The sequence below is a fragment of the Lactuca sativa genome, chromosome 5 (genome assembly GCF_002870075.4).
Source record: "Lactuca sativa cultivar Salinas chromosome 5, Lsat_Salinas_v11, whole genome shotgun sequence".
In the NCBI taxonomy this organism is placed as follows: domain Eukaryota; kingdom Viridiplantae; phylum Streptophyta; class Magnoliopsida; order Asterales; family Asteraceae; genus Lactuca; species Lactuca sativa.
Window position 1 is genome coordinate 185,405,237 of NC_056627.2, and position 22,577 is coordinate 185,427,813.

The window sequence follows — 22,577 nt, forward strand, 5'->3', positions numbered from 1 at the left end:
ATATCTTTCTATATTGTTTATAAAAGGGGAACCTTAGTATTAAATTGGATTAAAAAGATAGCATGCCTCATGATTTTAAGCTTTCAAATGGTATTTAGAATTAAAAGGGGCATTGCTAGTTATTTGGCTTATATGTTATGTATGTTATTTTGTAGTAATGAATGGCTAATATTTAAAAGGTTAAGTATTATAATTCTAGAATATGGCATGTATAGTAATATGTGAAGTTACACAATGTATGATTACGTGAAAGAACTGTATGATAAGAGTATTGTTGAAAAATATATATGCCTAAGAGTCATTATAAAACAATATTGTCAAATAATATATGACCCTAAAGGTCACATTAACAACAACTTGATACAGATTATTTATTATAAATTGATTTTAATAAATATTCAATAAACTATAATTAATTGAAAATTATTTATTTCTTGGAATTAATAATTTTCATTAGCAAGTAACATATTAAATCGTATGAAATGATTTATTAAGTCATGTAAAACATTTTAGACTATAAGGGCTTTTGTCTTTTACGAAAAGGTTAAGGTTTATACTTTATAAAGGAAGTTTATAAAATTCATAAACTAGTCCTCTTTTTTATGTCCTGAAACCATGGGTAGAAAAGAAAAAGAAAAGAATGCCTTTTGAGTTAGTTTAATCAAAAGTATACATGTATTATGGAGAATGAGGGATAATTAGGATATAGGGACATGATGTGCTTAAAGTGTTAAGGACTTATGGTCCATGAAAGAGTTGTATGAAGTGTCTTTTACTCTTTCTTTTCTCACTTCTTAGAACCACAAAATGCATCTTCTTCTTTCTTCTCTCTATTTTTTGTTAAAATACTTGAAGAATACTTGCACTTCTACTCTCTCGAATTTCATACTTTGGTTATGAACTTTAAGCTTAGAAGTATAAGAGTTTAAGGACTAGCATCTACATCAAGTTGAAGTATTGTTGGTGGGCATAAAGGAAAGAGTTCTACTCACATTCTTCTACAACTTCCAAGCCTCCCCTTGAGGACTCAAATACTATAAAGGGTGTTATCTTCTTCTTCTTCCTCTTTGGTTGTTGTTTACTTTCCAAACTTTGCAAGAAGATTCATGGTGGGTTGTAACAAGTTTATAATTGTTAAAAATATTAAAGTATTTTGTCGCCAAACTCTTAAGTTTTTAAAACAAATTTTGAATAAAAACCCAATAATTGGTATCAAAGTCATACTTTCACGTTTGGTTAGATTTTATGATTTTTGGAAATGTTGGTTTTTGGAAAATATAGATAACTAGCTTTTGTAAGAAAAGTAGTTCATACACATTTTCTATGACAACTTTGTAATTGTTATGGTATGTGACAATTTATCATGCATATTTTGTCACTTAAAGGTGTATTAGAAAAACAATTGTGGTTTTATTTATATGTTTATAGTTATGATGTGTATAAACTAGTCATGGACCCTTGTATTGTTGTATGTGTTGTTTTGTTAAAAATGTTGTAATAATTTATTGATTCATATGGTATGTAATAATTAAATAGTTAGTTTTCTTTGTTTATTTTTGTATATAGTAGATTAGTTTTAGAAATAATTTATTTTTTTCCGAAAGTGTGCTAAAAGTGTTGTTGTTGGCCTAATGCTTCATCATATTCCTTATAGTGCAGGCCCTAAGGCAAAACTTTCCTGATAGGTTGCATGTTGCTTATTTTAAGCCGTTTTAAGAAGTTTTCAACTTTTTTTTTCGAAGCAATTGATGTTTTCTCAAGTGGGAGCTTCTACAACAACATCACTAGAAGTTCTTTTTTTGGTCTCTTAATGTCCCTTTAGGAATGAACTTGGTATTTTTGTGTTTGCTTACAAAAATGTCATTAGATGGTTGGTTTATACACATATGTTTATGCATACATATGTTGTCTATTTTATAGAAATATTTTGTGTGGTTGATAAATTAGTTTTTCACAAACTCAAACAATTTTTTGAACAAAATAAACATCACATGGAGTTTGAATTTCAAAATTTTAACATGTGAACATAAGATGTAACTAGTTATTGTTTTAAAATAAAAATATGTTTTATAAAAAACATTAATAACGAAAAATTTTGAAATACTCAATTATATGTTTTAAAATGGTAATTTGTAACTTATACAAACTCCAAATATATAAGAAATAAACGGAAGTTTTATTAAAGATATAAAAGGTTCTAAAGCGCTTAAACTCAAACTTAATACCAGTTATTAAATTTAAAAATGATACATGTCAAATTATATAGAAACTAGCTTTTCATATAGAACCTTTAGAAGTGATTTTCTTTTTTCAAAATTCGTACCAAGGATTATTATATGCATGTAATAACCATGATATCATATTTTTTTTTTAAAAACAGAATTATAAAACATAAAAATACCCCTTATAAGCCTCAAAACTATGCAATTAGTTTTGAAGGTACTCACACATCTTTTGATGCACTAGTGAGATAAAGGATACCTAACCGCTTAATGTTATCTTTTGATGATTGGGGTGTATTCGCGATTTCTATAACCAAGGTTTAGGCCAATTACACAAGTTTTTCAGATTGGATGATTTGATCGAAAATCTTTTGTGATAAAGTTTTAGCCCATCGGTAGCAAGTGTTGCCCCTGTGGAAAAACGGATTTGCGCGGACAAGGTTTGAAAACTCAAACCTTGAATTAAATAATGACAATGGTTTCTAATGATCTTAATTCCAGTCAAGTCTAGATAAACTAGTCAAGTCTTGAATAATATAACTCGATAAAGTGCTCAAAATAAAGTAAAGAAACGTAAAGTATGAAAAATGAATATTTGACAACCCAAAGTTTATTCCGTTACATTACCCCGTTACCGTTAACGGAATATTCCATTTTATAAAAGTTCCGTTAATTTGAGGTCGTAACATAAATAAACGTTTTATTTATTTATATTATATGTCGTTAACTTCGTGATAAAATAAAGCAAAAACACTTAGATTACATTTCCATATTAATTTGGAAAAAGTTAAATTTTATTACGACCACTAAATCGGGTGCGACCAAAAGCCCCGTTTAGCGACAGTATTGGGTAGATTGCCACTGAGCTCCAACTCCAACCCATATATAAGGGGGAATGAACTTCATTCCACCCCTTTTCACTCTCTCTCTCTATATACTCTGTCTCATACGAGCCCGATTTCGCCTCAAATCCGCAACCAAACACCTCCAAATCGTAAGTTCTTGTACCCTAACTTATCCTAAACATTATTAGCTATGACTTTACCCCAAAATTCGACCATATAAGCTGTCAAAGAGGAGTTTACGACCCAAGAACACTCTAGGGCCATAAACCCTTTAAATGAGGCCAAAATGACCCAAATTTGTCCCTTTGAGCCTAGGAACCAATTAAGGATTTAGCCTAGGATTGTTTTCCGCTCTTTAGGGTACGTATACTTATTTAATTAGTATTAAATGCACTAATTGTATGTCAACATATGTTATCATATGTTAAATAGGTCACTAAGTGTGTCCAAGTCTTTACTTGACACCGAGCACCCAACCGGCACCTTCGTCGGATCCACTTACACTAGGTGAGTTCATACCCCTGAATGAACCTTTTAAATGTTTTTACATGTTTTATAGGGGGGAATACAAGTTAAACATGCCAGTTATCATATCAATCACATGTGATTGATAACCCGCATGCACAAGGATTTACCACACTGTAAACTGTTTTACCGAGTAGGATACTATAAATGGTTTTCTAAAATGTTTTCACTTGTTCAAAACTCTTACTTATATTGTTTTATCAAAGTTCATTTTAAACTGGTTTATGAAAAGTTTCCAAAGAATTTCTAAAGGTTTTCAAACTTATTTTACCAAAGAACACCAAGTTGTGATTTTCTCAAGTACAAAGGTTTTCTTCCATGTTTTGATACTCCCTCTTAGTTTAAACTCTTACTTGATAACGATTCACTTCGTGATGCGTTTATACTTGTTATTGCCTCTATTTCTCTTATACTTGTAGTCGCTTATGCCAATTAGACGCTCTTACTTCACTTGTTGTTGCTTCTACTTCGTGATACACTTATATTTGGTACGCTTATACTTCACGATTCGATTATCCCACACTGTACGCTTATACTTCACGATTCGATTATTCCACACTGTACGCTTATACTTCACGACTCGGTTATTCCACACTGTTTGTTTACACCCCATGATTTGATTATTCCACACGATTCGGTTATACATCATGATTGGGTTATACTTCACGATACGTTTTCCACTTGTTACACACTCAAACGTAGTTGGATGTATGCCTATGCTTGTATAGATGCATATAAATAATGGTTGAAGGACTCAGGAAGGCTTGTTCGCCCTATTTCCTTTTCTTCGTTGAGATGTAGTCTGGTGGGATCGGATGTCCGTCCGAATGTCATTTGATCATTAGTTATATATTATGTACACAAGCATAGACATATAGGTTTACATTATTCAGTTCAGTTATGAGTCTCTACCACTCGTTTAACACTTGTATTGGAAACCCACTACCCACTATTTGGGATGCATCTTCGGGACACGGCCTTCTCCGTCATCTAGTTGGTAACCAGAGTCTCCTGTAAGGAGAGCGGACATTGTGTGTATAGATCTATACGGGATTGACACCCCCGCACCCTGACTGCTAGCTACAGTCCACGGCCTACCAAGCCAAGGGGTGACAAATGTTACATTTTATAGACGCTTGTAGGGCGTCAGGTACTCTAGTGTCGGTTAGTATGGTTACGAGTATCCTAGGTTACCTTATAATTCATGGCCTTAAGGTAACGGTATCTTACCAGCAATTTACACTGTATGCTGGGAATCCACTCTCAGAGTCACACTGTTTTTAGACCTTGCTAGCTGTATCTTTCATTTGATACTGTCTGGGGTCTGTATTCTTTGTTTTAGACCTTGCTAGCTGTATCTTTCATTTGATACTGTATTGGGTTTGTATCCGCTGTTTTTAGACCTTGCTAGCTGTACCTTTCATTTGGTACCGTCTGGGGTCTGTGTCTCTTTTGTTAGACTAAGCCAGGTGTGTTGTTCGTTCGATACTCTCCTGGAGTCTATGATTCCTCTTGCCTTAGTCAGCAGTCTTCACTGCTGAGGCATATGTTATTTTCCCTGATTTCTCCTGCTTTCTTTAATAATCAAATTTTGTATTTTGATAGTGATAGAGATTAAGGGAAAACTACTTTTTACCACATAACTCCGTCCAGTCTTGGTAGAAGACTGCTTTTATTAAAGAAAATATAGGATTTTCTGGAAAAGACACTAATGTAATGGACACTCTAAAACTACCACTTTTATTAAAGTTATTTGGATAAAATGACACTAACTGCTTATGAACTCACCAGCATTTGTAAAAATGCTGATACTCGCTTTTCAAATAACTTGTATTCTCAGGTCAGCATTAGACAGGTACATTCTCGGAGTTGTTGATGAAGATAGCTTAGTACCAAACTGCACTTATATTATTACCTGTATTACTTTGTTGTATTTTAATGTAAACCATGTAAAATTATTACTATTAATGCAATGGTTGTTGTACTTTGATTACTATAATGCACGTGTTGTGATATTTGACATGACGTCACCCACCCCAGAACGTTTCCGCCGTTCCGATTTTGGGGTGTGATAGAATAGTATTATGAACAAGAAGAGTGTTAGAGAGAAATGATTCACTGAGTAATTCTTGATTTGATTGAAGTGAAATTGTTACCATTTACAAGGTTGACACTCCTTTTATAGCCAATGAGTTACAAAAGACAAATACAAATAAAGTGCACATGGAATGAAAATCAAACAGCATGACATAATCATTTTTGTTGATCTTGTCGGTTGTACGACACTAAATAACAAACTGATAAACAACGAAGTACTTTCACTTATGTCAGAACACTATTGACTAATCTCGGAAACAACATAATCTCGGTAGTCTATTTATCTTTGAAATCTTCTCATCTTGGACCATACACCATCTCGGAAATATACTTAAGCTCGGATTGACTAAAGGGCACTTTTCGTGCACTAACAACCCTCCCTCCTTGAGGTTGAGGGTTTATGTCCCTTTTGAGACATATGTCGATTTAAAGGAGTAGTTTATGAGTAGATTAGATTTGTTGTTCCAAAAAATGAAGAGAGTTCTGAGGCATAGATGAGGTTAAAAATGTCAATTAAATTTTGTTATTAGCGATTCCATAAAACTAGAAATTATATAGTACAATATAATTGTTAATCAGTATCTACCTAATTGGATTCAAATGAATGAGATAAAGGATAGCTAACCATTTATTTGTTTTGCAACTTAGATCGTAAAATTTGATAATTAATGTTTTTTTTAACTAAAATGGTATTATTTAGTAAAGATTCAAATATTGAAAATACTAAATGAATTTTGTTAAAATTTGTAGATGAGAACTAAATCCAATCTCATAACCATGCATCACTTTGATCTTGATAATCAACATGAATATTTAACATTTGATGAGCATTATATTATTTAGTAGACGTGTGTCTTGAGATACAATATCCAAAGAGAAAATAAATTGTACATTCTTAAAGGACATATTCCTAAACAACCTAATATTAAGAATAAACCTGAGCATAATGTTTGGTGGAAGCATTGCATTGATTCTGAAGATGTTTCAAGAGTGATACTGTATTCAGATATTCCAGACCTCTGGAAGGAACTGGTATGGCCACATGGCACTAAGTTTGAGCTAGCCTCAAAAGGACCTAACTACTATGTTTGAGCTAGATAAAATGATTTGTATTATATTTGCTTGGAAAATAAATATATCATGTATGTCATATTATATAAGACAAGGTATATAGTTATGTTGTGAACATATCATAAGATACCAATTAAATACATGGGTTAATCACTCGATGGCTATAAGAACATTCTAGGAATATTAAGAAGAACTAAGAGATTGTATATGAGATAATTAGTTTAGAAGAAGATCTTCATGTAACGACCCGTGTAAGATTTCGAATTCAAAATTGATAGATATAATTATGAATTATAATTGGATTTTGACTTCATTATGGAATGAAGAATAAGTTTTTTTTGGAATGATGACCAAGAAAAACATGATATTACACAATCTTCTTCAAAAATGAGAATACAATACTACTTTTGGAAGTTGAAATCAAATATGATTGGATGAATGACTTCATTGAAAAACTATGTTTATTTCTGCCATTCACGGATCACATAGAAATCATTGTGACTTCGAGAGTATATTTAATCAATCTAATACACTCTATGTCACGAAAGAACATCAATCATATTCTCCAAGATAATTAACTATAATTAGTGTATGTCAAATGTGGAGTTGATAGTATTCGTAGAATTCACAAAAATTACATTTAGTCAAACCCTTTAATAAAGTCCTTTTTTGGATCTAAGTATGAACGGACGCACTTCAACTATAGGACTTCATTATTCTAGAAATGGGATTTTAATTCGCATTTAGTATTCGAATATTGGAAAATTGTAACAACAACTATTACATAATGCTTTTGATATACTGAGATATGATCATCACATTAATACTTGTATTCTATATTAACATGTTTAATCCAAGAATAATCTTATTATTCTAAAAGTTCATTGTCAGTTATAATTTTGGGAACAATTATGAAGTAACACTAATATGAATTGGATTGGTTGATTCTTACCAGATGAAAGTAGGCAAGTGGTTGTAACCAAGTTTTATAGGTACTTGTCAGAGAACTAGTATTGAACTGACCCACATCAAGCGTCACCTAATGGATCACTATCGTGAGTGATAATTGATAACATGTACTATATTTGTGTCCTTAACACCTGAGACACATAGAGGCCTAGTGGGTCTTAAGTGTAGGGAGTGTTATGCTTTGATATGGTCAAATACTGATCCTTAAACGAGTAGTTATAAAAGCCATTTTTAGGTATGGTGTGAACTATGCAAGAGGATTATGTAATCAAGATGAGAGTTGTTCCTTTTATGTGTTGAGAGTTAGACATCTAAGGAGAATGGTTGACTTTTGGAAAAAAAAAAGTCGCTAACTAGGCAATCGTAGTGCTACATAAAGTAGGAATTATGGAACAAAAAACACCTAAAACGGAAATCATATGAGAAGGTTATTACTTTTATAAAATCATAATGGTAAGAAAACTAGTCGAAAAAAGGAAGTCAAAACAAGAAAAAACGACCAAAAGGAAAGTTGTAGAGAACAAAGAGACCTATAAGGATATATAAGAGTCATAGAAAAAGGAGTTTGTACATGAGAGTTACATATTTTCAAAGATTAGAAAACATCCTTGCATGCACCCACATGCAATGCGCGACACGCATTCTGACTCTCCGATCCTCCAGGACACGGATGACGTGGCACCATGGGTATAGGACATGTGTCAGCATCATGATAGTTCGCATGCACACTGCATGGCGTGCAGCCCAAACCCTCTATAAATAGAAAGTATCGACTGATGTTTTCTCACACCTCAACACACACACACACACATCTCTCTCTTTCTCTCTAAAATTTAGTGGCAATGATTCCCGAGCATATTTCTAGTGTCAAACTTATGTTTTTTCTACCCTACATCAATTCTTTCATGAATTATAGGTGAGTTCACAACCCCATTTTTTCAAACTTTTTTTTGGGGGGGGGGGGGGTGGGAATACATGTTTAAAATGCCACTTTACATAGTTATTACTAACTGTAGTTAGGTACTTATGCTTATAACATTAGGATGATATTATGTCTGGAAGATACTCTGCCCAAACTCTTTAGCTAATATAATACCTAGTTATTATATTGAATCATAATGATCGATAAGATCATACATAGTCGTCATGTTGGCTAGTTGCCAGGAAATGCTGAAACTCGTTATTATAGTTACCCTTTGGATAAGCTTTGTACCTAATGTTACTCTGCCCAAATACTCGGATACACGAAACACACTAATTAGACATATATGTATCAAATAAATAATATATATAATAAGTAAACATGTATCAATACAACACGAATAACAACACAACTGACCAGGGGAGACCTCCATAACAAGAGTTAGATAAGACACTATTCATCAACATGCTAATAGATTTTCAGCTAGCTCCCCACCTATAATCATTAAGTCTTAAGTGAGGGAGAGAGATATGTATAGATCTATATGGGATTGATAGTCCCACCTATGGTTGGCTAGCTACAACCTGACTGCAAGACAAAGCTGCTGATGTGTTATTTATGCACTAGTTTTTTATTTCTAAAGTCCTATATAATCTCAACTAGTCTTAAACACAAATAGGCAGTGTACCTAGTCTTGAAGTAATATAGTTGTGGTAAGAAAGGATGTCGAACACAAGGAACGGGAATGGTCTAGATCAAATAATTCAAATGTTAATTAAATTAAAAACAGAAAAGTAAAAATAGGGTTTTTGTTTAAACTAAATTAAACTAATTTACGCTCAATTAATCAACGAAACTAAAGAACTAAATGGAAACAGTAAATAAGAAGTACTTCCACTAGAATACGAATCCCCTAAGTTTTTATGTTTGATTTGTTAGAAGTGAAACCGATTAATGAATTGATTACCGAATTGTAATATGACTAGTTATCTTGATCGAATTTCCTAGTACTATTATTTAATGAACAGCTAACACAATGATTATGCAATTAATAAGCACATAATTAATTCAGTATATTCAAACTATGAACTATATGATCTAGTGATTTCTTGTCAATGATTGTGAAAGCATAAAGATTTGCGCGGACAAGGTTTGAAAACTCAAACCATGAGTTATCTTAAGATCAATGTCTACTACTAATGATAAAGGTCCAATTAAGTCTAGTAACCAGTCTTGTCTCAAAATTAAGAAGTTCAACAAAGTGTTGAAAATGATTAAACAATAAGTATGAATACTGTAAAGAGATTCAAGACCAATAAGAATGTTAGAGAGAATGATTAACTGAATGATTCTTGCTATTGATGAGAAAGGTGAATGTTGTGCACATACATACTAAGGTTTTAACTACTTAAATTGAAAAGGAGTTACAATAAGACAAATATGATAAGTGCATGGACTAAAAGAATCTGAAGATCAAAAGACTGACATAATTGCTTTTGTAGATCTTGTCACATGTACTATAATATCAAACAATAACATAAGAACAAAACAGTACTTGCAACATTAAATGCACATTACAGACTCAAAATAACAAGTAACAAAAGATGCATCTCGGACAGGACTTCACTTTCGAATAAACTTCATTTTAGAAGACTTCTCACTTCGAAAGACTCTCACTTCAGAAATTCTTTATCTCAGATTACTAGAGGATCATCACTTAGCTTCATCAAACACAAAAAATAAGCACTTTGAAGGATTACCGATGGCTATAAAAGGCCGATTGTCCGAGATTGATTGGACGGGCAGTGGTGGCGCCTACACAAACCACCTTAAGGATTAATGATGGCTCCCAGGGCAAGGATGAGGCACCTGTGGTGAAGAGTAGGTCATTTTAGGTGAACACTGATAAGGCTCGTGCAACAACGGATGTGGTTACTGGTACGTGACTTATTCATATATTTTATTGCTTTCCTTATTTATGCTCATGATTATATCTAATATTGTATAGGTAAATTTTGTTGGATATGGTGTCTAAGCCCATAACTATAACTGAGATGTACTTGACCCGATTGTAGCATGGTCCTTTTGGGTTGCCTTCACCAGTGCAATTTGGTATGACGGACTTCTAAGTAAGGTTATTTATGATTTATTGATATATTACAAGTATAATATTTTATATGAAATCATATTATTTAATTAGTATTGATCAAGAATTAATTTGGAATTAATGTTGTGATAAAAAAAGACTAATTAAATATATAGGGATTGATTGTGTAAATCAATGAATCTTATAGTGTGGGATAATGATCCATGGTTATTTAGGATGGGCTAAACCAATGAGACAATCCATGGAGGTTGACCCATGGAGCCTAAGTAATATGAAAGGTCATTAGGTTTTGCAAGGTGTAACCCTAGCATTTGCTACACTATAAAAGCACACCCTCATGACTAAAATCAGTTGCCACAACATTCTTGGAGAGTGTGAATTGATTTTGTGCTAAATAAATTATTCTCCCAAGCCTCCTCTTGCATATTGGTGTTTTTGAACCATTAGAGGCATCACACTTGAGGTGCTCAAGCTTTCAAAGGTCAAGAACTACAAGTCCTTCTAAGAGGTAAGTCATCTAACTAGTTATGTTGTTTATTTGACAATTTGTATGCTAGTTAGGATATATGCTTTGTAAAACTGAAAATGTGCATGTATAATTAGAGAAAACATAGATACAAAGCCTTTAGGGTTTCATGTGCACCATAGGAGTGTTATTGTGCTCAAAACCGAATAGTGGTATCAGAGCCTAGGATTGTTTTTTGTTATACTTGATGCCTGTTGTTTTTCAAAGTTGAAAATTTTGATTTTTTTCCTCTGACTGATGAACTCTCTGAGTCCACTAGCTAACTCAACAAGTCCAATCAATAACAAGGGCAACTCGACGAGTCAGTTAATGCACTTGTTGAGTCCATGGATTTGGTTGCAGAATTTCGAGTTTTGTTAGCCTAGATTGGATTGGAATCACTACTACAAACTGTTTTACATCATTAACTCCGTTTTTTATGATATGGTAGTGAGTATGCTCATCCAATCACAAGATAATTGTCAAAGTTTTAAGATAATTGTTGTTTTATATGATAAACAAAGTTGCTTGCAAAATGTTGACTTGATATTAACTTATTTATGAGTTTAGCTAGATCAATCTTGAATTATATGATAATTTTAGTTGCTGAAAAATTGATCTAAATGATTTTAATGACCTCCATAACTTTTCCTCAAGTTATGGAAAATGAAAAGTATCATCTTTAAAAGTGCATTAAACTCATAAGTTATGAATTCCAAGAGTCATCAAAAGATAGTTGTCATAATTCCTATCATAGTTGTTAGTTTATATGTTAAGCCGATTACTTGTATCATTTGATTTGAAACTATTTTGCCTTATGAGTTAGTTTAGATCATGATTAAAAAAATTATATGATAATTTTCCTTGTTAGAATTGATCTGAATGTTCTTTAATGGGTTCCATAACTTGTCCTTAAGTTAAGGAACATGAAAAGTCTTGTCATAAATGTTTTAATGAAATCCATAACTTGTCCTCAAGTTATGGAAAATCAAGAGTCTTTTCATAAAACCAGCACTCTCATAACTTATAGAAATAATGAATTGTGACAAGTTTCAAAACTTGCCCTCAAGTTTTGGAATTTGTAAAGTCTCACTAATGAAACTTCAATTCCAAACCCTAGAGTTTTAAAAGTTAAAATTCAACCCTTATACTTTATAATATTATAAGTTTAATATATATATATATATATATGTGTGTGTGTGTGTGTGTGTGTGTGTGTGTATGACAAGTCAGTCTTACCATTAGTAGGCCTCATTCACGAAGGCGGTCTATAAGGGGGTATAAGGTTACTGCCTATAAAATGGCGGTGTAGTGGGTGTCCACTCTCACCCACCGCTTCCTTGAATGGTGGAGGGTCGTTAGCCGAACGGGTAGGATAGGACATTAATTATCATTAAAATTATAATGATAAATATAAAGTAACTAACCTTATATTAAATTCTCAATATTAGTTACTTTATGAAAATGTGAAAATGGTGCTAATCCATGAAATTACACTTTGCACCTTGTTAAGTCGTTAGTGGACCGTGTGTGGTTAACCGGCACACTAATATGTGACTAACAATGTGTGGCAAGGGGTAGTTTGCTGTTAATCATAGATCAATGGTGCATGTGTGGTTAAACGGCACATTGATTAGGTGATTTGTAATAATGAGTGTACCAAGCTAATTTGTATGGTTATTCACACATTGTTTGTGATCCTCGACATCCCAATCACAAACTTGAAGGGCACAATCGAGATTTAAACATGCCATTGAAAAGTTCAATGAATCTTAAAGGGTCTAGGAATTTCAATCCAATTAAAACTTAATAATACATTTCGTTTTTCATGGTGGAAATTGGTAAATCGTCATTTACCTACGTTCAAATATTTTACAATTGGATTACGACATCCCTTTTCGCAATTATAAAATATTGTGTTGGGTCCTAGTCTTAATATTTCATTTTGGGTGTTATATATAGGACTTAAATCAACTAAATTGAATTTCTCCCTTTATATATGTTGGGTCAAAATATGGTTTATACTTTACTTTTCTGGGCAATTGTATTTTACTGTAATATTTATGAATTTTTGGTCTAGTTTACGGCTGAGTTTACGGCCGTAAACACCTTACGACCGTAAACTCATTTACGACTCATTTGTTTCCGGCCCATATTCCTAGTATAAATAGAGGTGTTAGGGTGAGGAGTAGAGATTGATGAACACGAATTAGTTTACGGCCTAGAGAGAAGAGAGAAACTAGAGAGCATTTTGTGTGAATCTTTTGTATCCGGACCTTTAATTCATATCAATTCATACGATGATTCATATTATTCTTCTTCTTCTTCTCTTCTATTTGATTTGACATCATCCCTTTGATTGGGATTTCGCACCATCAAACGGATCTGACTGATACACGGGCAGATTAGGGACTTACAATTGGTATCAGAGCCAAGTTGTATCAGTCAAAAGGATTTATTGTTTCATCCAAATATCGAATATTTTGTGTTTACGGTCCAAGCTTACGACCGTAAACACCGAGTTCTTGGGCCGTAAACTCTATTTTGGAGCATTATTTGATCTTATTTTCGAAATATTTTTGAGTTTTTGGATAGATCTCGCAAAAATAAGAGGGGGTTTGTTCTTCGTGTTTTTCATAAAAAGGGGTTTTTGATCGAGTTTTGGAACTTCAAAGTCGAAAAATTGTTGTTTTTCACGAAATCGTTGAAGAGTTTTCGGCCGGAGCTTACTGCCGGAAACAGTTCACGGCCGGCGGCGGGGTTCCCGTTTGCGGCTAGGTTTCCTGAGCTTGCGGCTCGGAGTTTGCGGCTCGGTTGGAGTATACGGCTCGGATTTCGGCTCGGCTAGGGAAGCCGGCTAAGCAAGCCGCACAGCGTTTCAATAAAAATAAGGGCGCGCAGATTTTAGGGGGTGCCGGGATTCGAACCCGGGTCTCCTGCATAGACGAACAACGTCTTACCAGTTGAACTAGCTTGAATCTTGTTTTATTACTCCGAAATATTAAACTTAAACACCTCCAGTCGCATCCAACTTTCGAAATTTTGTCAAATTTAACCCAAAAACTCAATTTCTTTTATTTTTAAATTCCTTTTTCATTCAAAAAATATATATATATAATAAGATAATAAATAATAAAATTAATTAAAATTAACAATAATAATAATAATAATAATAATAATAATAATATAATAAAAAATAAAAAAAAAAATTTATTTTTTAAACTTTTATTTTTGATTTTTGATTTTTTATTTAAAATTTTGATTTTGTCTTTCAAGTTTGACATTTGATTTTAAACTTTGACTTTTTCATTTAACCTTTAAAATTTCAAATTTAACTTTTCGGTTTGACTTTTAAGTTTGACTTTTGAGTTTAATTTTTAAAATTTGACTTTTAAGGTTGACTTAAAAAAAAGGCATTTTAAATTTGATTTTTAAGTTTTATTTTAGCTTCTAGTTGTATTTTTTTTAATCGATTTTAAGGTATACGAGAGAATTTGAAAACATGAAAGAGAGTCGTCAGGAGACGTTAAGAAAAAATTTCAACTTTTTCGATTTTAACCCTAGAGAAACCCTCGAAACTCAATTGTAGAGATTTACTACACTCACTACTGAGGTGAATATAGCCGGAATCTTCTTGTCCAAATCAGAGATAAACAAAATGCTGCTAAATTCACTTCCGAAATCGTGGGATATGAACGTAGCTGTTATCAAGAAGACAAAAGATCTCAATTGTCTTAGTATTGCTGAAGTAATTGAAGAGCTTAACGCTTTAAAGAGTTCTGTAAACCTTCCGATCAATGAAGTGTCATGTTCTCATTCATGTGAAGTTTCATGTTTTCAATCATGTGAAGATACGATTAAGTTTCTTCGAGAACAAATTGATGTATTTAAAAGAGAAGTTGAGGACCTGAGATATGAAGGATACCAACTCAGGAAAAGATAGAAACCCCTGAAGGCTGAGTTAGAAGCAAAAACCAAGGACTTTAGGAAACTTCAGGAAGACTACAGTAACAAATGTGAAAACTATGATTATGTAGTCAAACAAAATGCTGAGCTAGTGGCTGAAGTTGAATCTTTGAAAGGAAAGTTTGAAACCGCCAAACTTGATGTTAGAAAATATGATTTCTCAAGTGAGGTGGTTGCAAATATGATAGACCAAAGCATGCAGTTTAAAAGGAATCAAAACAAGGGTCTAGGGTGTAATAGTGTACCTCCTCCTTTCAATCATAACTACACATCCATCCCTATGACAAATGAACGAAATTGACAAGGAGGCACATCTTCAATATGGAAAACGAGCTGGATTTGTGTCAGGAGGAGTTATTAATTTTGAAGATACTAATGTTGCTACTTCATGTGCAGGTAAAGTAGCAGAAGATAAGAACAAGGAGAACACTATTGAACAAACAAATGTCTCTTTGAGCTCTGAGTCTGTTGCTTCGAACTCAACTGCCTCTGATCAACCTGCTGTTGAGAAATACAGGCCACCAGTTCCAGCGAAACAGAGTGCCTCCTGAAATTGTTCATGTGGAAATAATAAGAGATTAGGCAAAGATACGCCACCAGGGGCAGGAAGAGATAACTTCACAGTGAAGAAAAAGACTTGCTTTCACTGTGGAACACCTGGACACATTGCCAGAAATTGTCCTAATCGCGCATACTTTCCCTACTATGCATAAAGGTTGCAGAATGCACCAAGAGGGAGATACTCCAAAAGAAACCCCTCAAGGTCACGTTCAGACAATGCTGATTGGAACGCGCAGAAGGCCAACAATCAATCTTCCAAGGCCAAGAATCAAAATCCCAAGGGCAAGGAGGGAATGTCGACCACGAAGTCTAATCCAAGAGATGCCCCAACAAAACCAAGACCGGCTAGGTCAAAGTCATCTCGAAGATCGGCTTCAAGTTCCAAAGCAAGTGCTGAGGCACCCATCAGATCGAAAAAGAAATGGGTTAAACCCAACTACAAATGGGTTCCGAAGGCTCAAACTCCCAAATCAACTAACGACTTTAATATTTCTACATCTTCCGTTTCTGATAAGAAGGACATGTCATGAGAGAGAGTATTATGCAAGGATGACAAAGGTCGACCCAGTTTCAAAATGGACTGGGTTCCAAAGACCAACTGATCCCGCTCTGTGTCGGAGCAGCTATGAAAGCATATCATCAGACTTCGGTTTGTTGGTAGTAGCTGTTCCAGGCACATGATAGGAGGCATCTCTCAACTGTACAACATTCAGACCTTTGTTTGAGAGTATGTGTCCTTTTGCGGGAAAGGAAGAATGGAAGAAAGGAAGGGATCACATGGGGTTAGTGCTTAATGATATGAAGAATTTTCGGATCTGTTATGAGATTATGCTTGCTGTTCTCAGACCTTTTGAATGCCGATTCAATTGGTGAATTACGGTTTGCGTTTTCTTCTCTATACTCCTGAGTTTTTCTTAAGCTGATTCGCTTTAAAGACTAATTTTTGTTTTAGGATGGTTTAAATTTGCGCATTTACTTTCGTTTCTCTCCTATGCACAAATTTAGGGGGAGAAATAAAAACAAAACAAAAATTAGAAAATTTTAATTTAAAAAAAAATAAAAAAATCCAAAAACATTAGAAAATCAGAAAATAAAAAAAAACAAAAATGTTGGTTATGTAGTGTGCTTGAGGGAGATGTTTTGGGAAGTGATATTATCAAGTGATAACAGGAAACCTGAGTCTGCGTGACGTACCCGAAGTTGAAGGGTCTATGCTTTGGTTCGATGCGACGGTAGGCACAAAAGTTTCTAAATGGACTTGACTAGGGAGAGTTGAACTTAGGAAATTTATAGAATTGACAAATCTTGACCTAGTTAGATACGTTCAGCCTGAGAATATGACGCTCGGATAGGTTGAGCAGGGAGATATATATGGGAATCTACTCGTCACATTAATTGAACCCGGACTTGGAACCGTGGTTTAACTTTTCCTCGATGTGCGGATTCTGTCCTTAATTCCGGTTGGATGGGGCGACTGGTAAATTCCGATAAATTAGGTCTGTAGAATATCATTTTCTTTCTTTCCGTCTGTTAGTCATATGTTGTCTCCTTTGCGCGACTTCTAATCCGACATGGTACACAACATATGCAACTCTATTTCTCTGCAGGCTATATATATACATGTGTGAAATACTTTTTATCTGTTAGCCATATGCTGTCTCCTTTGCGCGACTTCTAATCTGACCTGGTACATAGCATATGCAACCTTCTTCTTCTCAACCCCTCTGAAGTAGTTAGCAATAGAATTCTGAATCTCTTCTCTCTCTGAATGGTTTTCTGCTCACCCGGTGTAAGGAGTACTTTGGAAGTTCTTGATGGCTGGGGCATATCAGGAAGCGGGAAACACGTTCCAGTACACTTAAAATTGAACTCATACATATTGTCTATAGATCTCGTTGCTCAATTTAGCTGGACAACAATATCCCTAGTCGTCGTCAAATGAATGGACCTTAAGATATAGTTTCTGAAAAATTAGGATCAGATATAAATTTTAGGTTTTTAAGTTCATCATGTCTTGTAACAAATAGTATGTCCTAAATCTGTCACAAATTTTTTGTGTTTAAGTGGACCACAATACCGACGATCGACCAGACAAAGATGTGAATATGAAAGGTACCGACAAGTGGATAAAGGCTGTCTAAAAACTTTGATCCCAAATCATTCTTAAAGTTAGATATCATTTTTATTTTTGTTAAATTTGTCATAGTTTCTTCTAATTTAAATATTAGGGGAAAATTAAAAATTAAAAATAATGAAAAAACAGTAAAAATATTCAAAAAATTCAAAAATCAAAGAAAAATCAAAAAAATTAAAAATCCAAAAATAGTGTTATTTCTGTTTTATTTCTTGTTCAGAAAAATCAAAAATCCAAAAAATATTTTTTTTCTATTTTAATTTGTGTGCTAAGTTTTCTTTTAGTTTTGTTTTTGTCTTGAAAAGTGATCTCAGGTATAGATAAGACTCATGGAGTTTGTGTTGAAGATTTCTGAGCCAAAAGCTTTGTCCGTGAGCATCGAAGAATTCTCATTCGAAGGAGCAAGAAATGAAGATTATTCTTTCAAATTCAATCTTTCAACCCCAGAAGCAAGGTGAAGCTGCAATTGAAGATTATGTGACGGATTGCATTGAAGCCTCCTCAATCAGTCTGATGCTATCTTTGTACCTGCTGAAGTGATCCAGAAGATTTGTTCTCTATGATGTTCTCTCTGAAGATTCTCAAGCTGAAAGCTTTATCTTTCATGAACCAGTACAAGAAGCCTCCTCACCCAATGTGCGTTCAATGACAAATTCTGAAGAAAACCTCAAGTGCTCAAGATGAAGTCATTCATTGAAGATTCATATGTTCATCCTGATGTTGTGAAGAAATCGAAGGTTAAAGCTGAAGCCAAGCTCTCATTGAAGATTGACAAGAAGAGCCAGCTACTTTTTAGGGGGAGCTTGTTGGGTCATTAAGAAAAAAAAGCTATAAACCAAGGGGGAGATTGTTGGGTCAAAATATGGTTTATACTTTACTTTTCTGGGCAATTGTATTTTACTGTAATATTCATGAATTTTTTGTCTATTTTACGGCCGTAAACACCTTACGGCCGTAAACTCATTTACGGCCCATTTGTTTCCGGCCCATATTCCTAGTATAAATAGAGGTGTTAGGGTGAGGAGTAGAGATTGATGAACACGAAGTAGTTTACGGCCTAGAGAGAAGAGAGAAACTAGAGAGCATTTTGTGTGAATCTTTTGTATCCGGACCTTTAATTCATATCAATTCATACGAAGATTCATATTATTCTTCTTCTCCTTTTCTTCTATTTGATTTGACATCATCCGTTTGATTGGGATTCCGCACCATCAAACGGATCTGACTGATACACGGGCAGATTAGGGACTTACAATATATGTCTAGGTCAGACAACTATGGTCTTCCCGAATCTGTTGGAAAAGGCTTTCCACATGAACGTGATATTCCACAATATCATACTTCACTTCCTCCACCACCTCCAATTATTCTCCCTGACCCACATGTTCGAAGACTGGAAAAGTTCAAGGTCATTCATGCCCTATTGGCGAGAAAACATGAAGATGGAAGACCTGTGTGTGCACATGTCTTGGAGATGAAGTCACACATTGATAGGCTGGGAATGTTAGGAGTCGATGTCTCAAGGAAGTTGGATGTTGACTTGGTTCTTCAATCACTTCCTGAGTTATATAGTTAGTTTGTTAAAAACTACTATATGACAGACTGCGACGTGACCCTTATTGATCTCACCTATTTGCTTAATACTGTTGAGTCTGCAATGACTTGGCGTATTGGTAAAGCAAATTTGATTAAAAGATCTACTTCCCAAGCTTCCATGGACATTGACAATGGAAACATTGGAAGTCCAGTAAAGATTTTTCTTTCCAAGGGAAAGGGAAAGGCTAAGTCTTAGATTGTCTCTTGTACCATTACCAAAGTGTCCATATGTTTATGATATTGCCATATTTATACTTATTTTTAGGCAATATTTAAGTACATTTTTATTAATAAATTAGTAATATGATTAGAATAATGATACTTATGACTTTAAATTGTTATTTTCAGTCAATATAAAGGATTCTCGAAGAGAGGGACCAAAAGTGACAAAATAGGGAACATGGGAGGCTTGAAAGACAAGAAAATAATAAATTCACGATAAACACTTAATTCACGACGTGGCGATGAAGCCCACGACATGGCACAAGTGTTCCAGAAGATAGACATCGCGACGCGGAGGATTTCCTTGGAGGATACAGATTGCTTGAAGCCCACGACGTGGCACATCTGGCCACGACGTGGCGCGGGTTTTTGAAGATTATATAAGTGCTCCTGATTATTACGAAAGGGAGAAGCTTTTGGCAGAAGAAAAGAGTTCCAGGAGACGATTCAGAGCGAAAGAAAGGTTCTGGAAGAGGGTTTTCAACACCAAAAGGAGTAAAGGTTTATATTTTAGTTAAATAAGAATATGTCTTTCATTATCTTTAGCTGTGTTGGTTTAGTTGCTATGATGAGCAAATGAATCTAGCTACTCTTGTTTCGCTAGATGAAGCTTTAAACTTATGAATAGTTATATGCTTATGGATTAAGTTTAGTTGGTAAAGATTGCTTGTGTTTGATTTGAATAACCTAGCATGCTATTATTTGTTTATCTAATTGCTTGATTGCATGTTCTGTGTAGCTTAGTGACCATTAAACTGCATGAACCTGTTTACCTAATGATTTAGTGAACATTGAATGGTTAGAGCTAGGATTGACCAATCTTAGTTAGTAATTAGAATAAATAAAGCTTAGCTGTGCTAGAGAACGTGTATTGTGATCATAATTGCGTTTATACAACAAATCTTACATAGCAGATTTACATTCATAATTAGTTCTGTGTTTAATTATGTGTGAACATACATGGTTTGACATGAATTAGTTAATTATTGGTAAGTTAGAACTAAATTACTAATACAACTAAAAACCAACTTAATAATCCGTAATCATTAGCTAGCCATTAGGGAGAAGTGGATTCAAACTAAACAAGAGTGTGTTTTTATTTATTTAATTTGATTTAAGTTCATCTGATCTTGTAAAACCAGATAAAACCCCTTTTAAACTTGTTAATAAATTAGGTTAATTTAATTGTAAATAAATTAATTAGAACACCGTTCCCTGTGATCGACACCCGACTTTCCCAAGCTATACTGTAATCTGACTAGGTACACTGCCTATAAGTGCAAAGTTAGTTAAGTTTGTTAGGTTATAAATATTAAAATTAGTGAGTACTTTTGTGCACATCAAGTTTTTGGCGTCGTTGTCGGGGAACGGCTTAGTTTTTAGCTTATTTATTTGCATTAAATTGATCGATCCTTTTTGTGGAATAAAAACCACAAAAAGTTAATTTTTCAGCAAAATAAAAATTTTCTGTCAGACATAGAGTCCACGACGTGACGTAATACCTGCCACAACGTGACAGATAGAAAACTAAATTTTTAGTTTTTAGTTAGTTTTTCTTATTTTAGTTTAGTTTCACGTTTTTAGTTTAGCAAGTTGCAGGAGTTCATGACCAGAAGCTCAAACACACACTTGGTGCCACCACTTGAAGACCCTGAGTCTGCACTTCAAAAGAAAAAGACGCCCTTGCAAGAATTGAAGTCAGCTTTTTCTAGGAAGTCGGGAAAGAAGACAGGAGAGTCAAGTTCATCAGGGAGGCATAAGAGCAATCTTGAGCATTTGGATCATACACCCGTCCAAACCGAGTCCGAAAGCGATACCGAGCCAAAATTTGAAGAACACACGAGCAAACCCAAGAACGAGCCAAGGAACGAGATGGCAGCGATTGAAGAAATGTCCATGGGAGCTTACAAGAACTGGATCCGAGAAGATGTGGGTCCCGGTTTAGTCCAACCCGCAATACCTGCCACTGCCACATTCGAGTTGAAGGGACACATATTGACCGCACTAAAGTACATCCCATTTTTCGGGAAAGATCATGAGGATGCTTTTAAGCATCTAGATGAAGTCAACGACATTCCGGTTTACTTCAATGTCCCAAATGTCAACAGAAACACAGTCTTGCTTAGGATGCTTCCCATCACTTTCAAAGGAGCTACTAAGGAGTGGTTGAAAGTACTCCCACCGGGTACAATCACCACTTGGGCTCAAATGCGTGAGCAATTCCTGGACTAGTTTTGCCCGCCATCCAATATAGCCAAACTCAAGAAGGCAATAGCCAACTTTGAGCAACAGCCAGGGGAGTCACTATACGAAGCATGGGAGCGGTACAACGGCTTGCTCAGAAATTGCCCTCAACATGACCTAAATGTGCAGCAAGAGATGTCAATCTTTTATGATGGGGTCAATGTGATGACAAGAAAACTCCTTGATTCTCAAGAACCGTTGACAAAGAAAAATCCAAGGGAGGTCAAGGAGCTAATTGAAGAATTCGCGAAGCACTCTAGCGAATACCACAACCCAAGGCAAGATGGAATCAAAGGCGGTGGAGGGGCCCAAACTGAAGAAATTACAGCTGTCATGGCCATGCTGAATAACATGGATCGTAGGATAACACAAATGGACCAGTCGATACATGCCATAAGAGTGGGGTGCGAGAGATGCAGTGGTCCACACTTGACCAAGGACTACAATGTAGATGAGTTTGGGAACAGAAAAGCTCAAGTGTGCTACTCTAGTGGGGATAAGTTTGATGAGGACTGGAGGAAACGGAAGAAGGAGTGGCTGCCATATGAAGAGTATAAGAAGCAAAAAGAAGAGAAATATAGGCAGACAGGT

The 22,577-nt window shown here is 34.6% G+C and overlaps 1 non-coding gene across 1 annotated transcript; it reads right to left on the reverse strand.

Moving 5' to 3' along the window:
* Positions 1 to 21,998: 21,998 nt before the first annotated feature.
* LOC128126489 (small nucleolar RNA R71) lies at positions 21,999 to 22,105 on the reverse strand. Its single transcript, XR_008224485.1, has one exon. It is a non-coding gene; the product is annotated as a small nucleolar RNA R71 (small nucleolar RNA).
* Positions 22,106 to 22,577: the final 472 nt, after the last annotated feature.